General features: G+C 43.1%; 1 non-coding gene across 1 annotated transcript; it reads left to right on the top strand.

The window, feature by feature from the left end:
- Positions 1-4,275: 4,275 nt before the first annotated feature.
- trnas-gcu (transfer RNA serine (anticodon GCU)) lies at positions 4,276-4,357 on the top strand. The gene has a single exon. It is a non-coding gene; the product is annotated as a tRNA-Ser (tRNA).
- The last annotated feature ends 2,324 nt before the right edge of the window (positions 4,358-6,681 follow it).

Below are 6,681 nucleotides of genomic sequence, written 5' to 3' on the forward strand. Positions count from 1 at the left end.
CCAAATGCAGATTGGATGGAACACCTCTGCTCAGGCCGAAAGCATAATCCTGAGCTTCGGGTTGCTTGCCATTTCAACACTCTCCCCTGCTCTCATGTCAACACTTCTGTCTTTGGCCTGTTCCAGTGTTCCAGTGAAAATCAACCCAAGCTCGAGGAGCAGCACCTGACCTTTTGATTCGGCACTCTACAGCCTTGTGGATTGAACATTGTGTTCAATAACATCAGAGCATGACTGGTGTCAGGCAACCACAAGCATTAACACACTCTTTGCCTTTGTCCCAGGACAGCTTTGTTATTTAATCTCTCCTTCCCTCTGCCCTATCAAACACCTTCCTCTTTGTTCTCTCCCACATGCCCCTCCCCGTCACTTGTTTAAAACCTAATTCTTTTCTAACCTGTGTCAGTTCTGATGAAAGGTCACAGACCAGAAACGTTAACTCTGTTTCTCTCACCACAGATGTTGCCAGAGCTATTGAGTATTTCCAGCACTTTTTGTTTTCATTTCAGATTTCCAGCATCTGCAGTATTTTGCTTTTATTGTGTCAGAAAGTCTTTCCTTGATTCAGGACTCTTACCTCTCTCCAGAATCTCTCTGCTAAAGATTGAACTTTATCTCATTTCACTCACAGCTCAGGGTCAGTGTGGCACAGTGGGACTTCTGGCTGTCTCCCACTTCACAGTCCATCAGTACTGAGAAAACAATGGGGAATATTACTCACATGTTGTGTTCTGTAATTTTTTACAAACACTTTAATGTATATATTGTCTCCCAAAGCAGTGACAGAATGCTGGCTTTGGTGTGTTGTTGAAATAGCTTTGTTGAGTTCGTGCTGTACTAACAGTTAAACAGTTCTTGGTTCAATCCCAGGTTTTGGCACTTTCAACCTCTCCTGTGTCTTTTTCTTTGGCTCCAATTGTCAAGCTGCATGATTTACTCTGAAATTAGCACCAGAGAACCAAGGCACCAGCGAGCATGAGGAGCTGAAATTAGCACAGATCAAATCCACTTAATATTTCTGACTGAAGATGGTTGCAAATGCTTCAGCTTCATCTTTTGCACTGACATGCTCAGCACCACCATCATTGAGGATGTGAATGTTTTTGGAGCCTCCTCATCTTGTTAGTTATTTAATTATCCACCACCATTCACAACTGGATGTGGCAGGACTGTGGAGCTGTGATCTGATCCTGAGGGAGATATCCGTGTGTGGAGTGGCGGGATGTATGGAGAGTGATCCTGAAGAGGGTGCCCGAGCCTGGAGTGGAAGCTTTCCGTGGAGGTACAGGAGTAGGTCATTCAGCCCCAGTGTTTTATAAAGGTTTAGCATAACTTATTTGCTTTTACTCTATGCCTCTATTAATAAAGCCAAGTGTCCTGTTTGCTCTTAGCAACCTTTTCAAACCTTGATCAAAAAAGATTGGTGTACATTGTCTCATTCTTCCTCCTAAACTGTATCACTTCACAAGTCTCTGTGTAAAATTTTATCTGTTGTGTGAAAGCCCATTTTACCAGTGTGTTTAAGTTCCTCTGAAGTGTGTTACTGTCACTGGCATAGGATGAAATTCACGAGCATTCTTTGATGCTATCTCCGTGGAAAGAGCAATCTTACACACTAGCTCAAATTGGGATTTTGTGTGTTTTGTATCTTTCCTCATCCACCAATATAAGCACAAATCTGTCTCATAATGTACGGTCTAAGAATGTGCCAATGTTGCAATGTGGTGATAAATTCTTCAATGTCACAATGTACTCACCAACTGTTTCACTACTTTTCTGTTTTCTGGATCCAAGTTTGTAGCTTTCCGCGATCTCTAGTGGCTTAGGGTTGAGCCTCACTTCAACGAAGAAACGGAAAATTATGATTTAAAGATTACACTGTCAATCATTCACATCTCTGTCTTCTCCTGAACTTCGAGTTCAAATTTGTTTGTGAAGTTGATTCACACGTTAAGACAGCACAGTCTTTGTCTTTGTGAAGGAAGTGATTTGGGAATGGCTGGTTGAAACTGTCCCTTCTTGCACAGAAATTCAGTGCAAATACTTGATCACTCACAATTTCCTTGAGAGAAATTTGTTCACAATCGCATTCGACACAGAAACGGCCTCAGCATTAATCTCACTGAAGCAGAATGTGACCGTGTTGTATGTTTCAGAATGTTGTTGCCGTTATTTGTCGCTTTTAACCAAGACTGCGAGACAGGGCAAGGTTGATCCGAGGTTGGAATATATTATCATTCAGGAGCAAGAAAAATCAAAAGGAACAAAATAAGAAAACCCAGTCTCCAGATTTGAGAATCTGTAGATCCGCTTTGGGAAAGTGAATCAGAGCAGAAGGAAGGGTGAACTGTCCAGAAGAGAGATGAAGATACAGCTCAGTCAACACGTTCCCCTGGTTTATGATGCTGGAACATTCCTCACACAGAAATGATTCAACCCAATGACAAACATTCTTACAGCTGATAATTTATGCTACTGATTTAAGGACTGTCTCATGTGGTTACCGAGTGACGACGAGAAGATATTAAACTTTGTTCTATTCAATCTAGCTGTGATAAAGTTTGAATTTTTCTCCCTTTTATAAACAGTATTTGAAGGGTCTCGGTAACAATGTTCAGTGTTGATGAGAGTGGGGTCTGGGTGAGAAGCTGCTGAGTGTGACAGGGTCAGGACTGGATGCAGGAAGTTCTCTGACAGTCTCCCTCTATCTCTCTAATGGGTTTGAGTTGATTTACGACTGATAGCTTTTATTTTACTTTTCTTATTTAGAGAGATAGCCCCTTCGGCCCACCGAGTCTGTGCCAACCAGCAACCACCCATTTATACTAATCCTGCATTAATCCCATATTCTCTACCACATCCCCACCATTCTCCTACCACGTACCTACACTAGGGACAATTTACAATGGCCAATTTACCTATCAACCTGCAAGTCTTTTGGAGGTGGGAGGAAACCAGAGCACCCGGCGGAAACCCACACAGACATAGGGAGAACTTGCAAACTCCACACAGGCAGTACCCAGAACTGAATCCTGGTCGCTGGAGCTGTGAGGCTGCGGTGCTAACCATTGCGCCACTGTGCTGCTGTTGGTGTTTTGATAAATGAAGGAAGTTCCCTCCACCCATTTTTTTTGGACAGACTGTGTGGTATAAGGATGTAAAGGGTTAATGCTGAAGACAGTGGGATCAACCCCTCCCACTGTCAGAGTGATGATGGAACAGTCACATGAGATGAAGTTTGGGAGAAGAGAGAGCAGCACCAAGGATGCTAGCTTAGCAGGCTTGATGAGTGTGTATAGAGTATTGTGCAAATTAGAAAAGAGTTGTTAGTTCTTTCAGCAGGAACTGTGTCCAGAAAATATCGAGAAACTCACAATTTTATTATTCAGGAGTCGGAACACAGATATTAATTCCAAGTGACAGTTCTGGGACCAATTAACAAAAAAAGTAGAGAATAATATTGCTCACTGATTGAAATCCCCTAGTGAGGAGACAGTTAAACAGGTGATCTTTTGGGGCATCCTTCGATCCAAGGTTTCAGCAACATTTAATCTCCCTTTATGGTGAAATTCTCTGTTATTTGCAACTTTTTTTTATCAGCTTTGATGGGCGAGTGAAAAAACTGAAAAGATTGAACAGTTCACCCTTTCTTTTCTTCCTTCTTCTCTTCTTTCCATCAGTTTCTCTTTTCTGTCCCAGATCACTATAATGATGAGAATCCCAATTTAATCTGCTGTTTCTGGTGTTTTATCCATTCCAATCAAAATTTCAACATTCCAATCAAATCTATTTGTTATTCCACAGTGTCTCTCCATGTGTTTTATTCTGTTGTATTCTCTCACAGTCTGTTTGATGATCAATGTTACATCTCACTCTCTGTTCTGGTGAAGATCAGAAGCAGTGATATCTGTTTACACCACCCGACAAGTCAGCCTGATGCTGTGCCTCGCTGATCATGTGGGGTTAAAGCAATTCTTCCAGTCAGTTAGTTCAGTTGTCATTTCATGAGAAATTCGGTCATCATGACTTCGTCAGTGACCTAATGGTTCAGGTGTCTGAGTGATGTTAATCATGATGTGTTGAAATGTTTGTATGTTCCAGTCTTTCCGTGGTGGGTTTTCACACTGAGTAGAAACGTGTTGGACATGGTCTGGAAATGTTTCACACTGCTCCATTCCCAACTTCATTTACTTACAGAAGATATATTTCCATCATTCCACAGCCGGCTGCACAGCCAGAAGCTGTGCTGAAGGTGACAGCTATGCTTCTGCAACTGACAAGGTGGCCGAGAGGTTAAGGCGATGGACTGCTAATCCATTGTGCTTTGCACACGTGGGTTCGAATCCCATCCTTGTCGCTAGTTTATGAGCTGTTTCGTGTATTATTTATGTTGGGTGAGCTTATTTGTAAAGTCAGCCTCGAAACCTGTTCTTGTCAATGTCCAGACAGTGATTCCAGAATTTGTTATACTTTATTAAAATTGAGACAGACAATTGGAATTCTTCACCCAAACTGCACTGGAATGAAGATCAAATAGGGATCACGAAACGGAGCAGGATTTTTCCTCCCCTCCTTCCTTCCATCATTACTTTCTCTGGATTTGCACCAAGTGAAAGACAAATGGGAAAAGCAAATGGCGAGGGAGCAGATGCAGAAAATTATCCTTTGGCAAGAAATTTATTTTCAAATCTTCTTGATAGATTAAGTGAGTGAGCAATGCTTTGGCAGATGGAGTTTAAAATGAGGGGTCATCGACTACCGACGATAGATCAGAGTGTTTTTTTGTAAGAGGTGAGATGTTAGAAACGGCGGAGGAGCAGAGACCCGAAATACTGAATTAATAAAAGCTAGTGGACTGGTAGAAAATAATGTGAAAAGTGAACAGAATATGAAGATTGGAACTCATGTTGCAGTGATATCAAGCTCTGTGCTCCTGAAGTAAATGTCCAAGCCCAGATTGTGGGGAATCTGTGGAGAGTGATTTGGTTTTTATTCATTCTTGGGTGTGAGTATCGCTGATAAGGCGAGCATTTATTACCCATTCCTATTGCCGTTGAGAAGGTGGTGGAGAGCTGCCTTCTTGAACTGATGCAGTCCATATGGTGCAGGAACACCCACACTGCCGTTGGGGAGGGAGTTCCAGGATTGTGACCCAACAACAGTGAATAAATGGCGATATCGTTCCAAGTCAGGATGGTGAGTGACTTGGAGGGGAACCTGCAGTTAGTGAGTTCCCATGCATCTGCTGCCCTTGTCCTTCGAGGTGGTAGTGGTCACGAGTTTGGAAGGTGCTGTTGAAGGATACTTGGCGAGTTGCTGCAGTGCATATGGAGATGGTACACACTGCAGCCACTATTTACTGGTTGTGGAGGGATTGAATGTTTAAGGTGGCGGGTTAGGTGCCGATCAAGTGGGCTGCTTTGTCCTGGATGGTGTTGAGCTTCTTGAGTGTTGTTGAGTGGGATGTATTCCATCACACTCCTGACTTGTGCCTTGTAGATGGTGGACAGGATTTGGGGTGTCAGGAGGTGAGATACTTGCTGCAGAATTCGTAATCTCTGACCTGCGCTTATAGCCACAGCATAGATGTGACTGGTCCAGTTACGTTTCTGGTCAAGATATTGATGGTGGGGGAATTAACGATGATAATGCTTCTGAATATCAAAAGGTAGATTTTTTTTCTCTCTCATTGGAGATGTTCACTGCTTGGCACTTGTGTGGCCAGAAGATTGCTTGCCACTTATCAGCTCAAGCCTGAATGTTGTTCAGGTCTTGCTGCTTGCAGGCACAGACTGCTTCAGTATCTGAAGAGTTGTGAGTCATCATCTAACATTCCCACTTCTGACTTATGTTGAAGAGAAAGTCGTCAATGAAACAGCTGGGATGTTTGGGTCTAGGACACTACCCTGAGAAACTCCTGAGGCAATGTCCTGGACTGAGATGATTGGCCTCCACGAACCACAACCATCTTGTTTTGTGCGACGTACGACTCCAGCAAGTGGAGAGTTTTCCCCCTGATTCCCAGTGACTTCAATTTTGCTAGGGATCCTTGATGCCACACTCACTCAAGGGTGGTTCAAGAAGGCAGCCCACCCCACCACCTTCTCAAGGGCAATTAAGGATGGGCAGTAAATGCTGGCCTGGCCAGCAACGCCCACATCGCATGAATGAATGAATAAAAAAGTGAAGAATCCCTTGTGTCATTGTTTTGGGAGAAAATATAACCCTGGTGGAATTGCCCCTCCCAATCACACCTCACTTCATAGAACATAGAAAATGGAGAAAATTTATGGCACAGAATGAGACCATTTAGCAATCGTGTCTGTGCCAGCTGAAAAAGAGCGATCCAGCCCAATCCCACTTTCCAGGTCTTGGGAATGGGATCTGAACAGATCTCAGAGCTCACATTATGTGAATGTTCTGTTGAAGTATTGGTGAGCTGATATACCAGGGGAGATTCACACTGTTAGACACAGTGTGAAATACATTCAAGTATTTATAAAACATTGTAACATGTGAGTAATATTCCCCATTGCTTTCTCAGCACTGATGGATTGTGAAGTGGGAGACAGCCAGAAGTCCCAGTGATCCACACTGACCCTCAGCTGAGAATGAAATGAGATAAAGTTCAATCTTCAGCAGCGAGTTGCTGCAGAGAGGTAAGAGTCCTGAATCAAGGAG

This window comes from Heterodontus francisci, chromosome 35, assembly GCF_036365525.1.
Source record: "Heterodontus francisci isolate sHetFra1 chromosome 35, sHetFra1.hap1, whole genome shotgun sequence".
NCBI lineage: Eukaryota > Metazoa > Chordata > Chondrichthyes > Heterodontiformes > Heterodontidae > Heterodontus > Heterodontus francisci.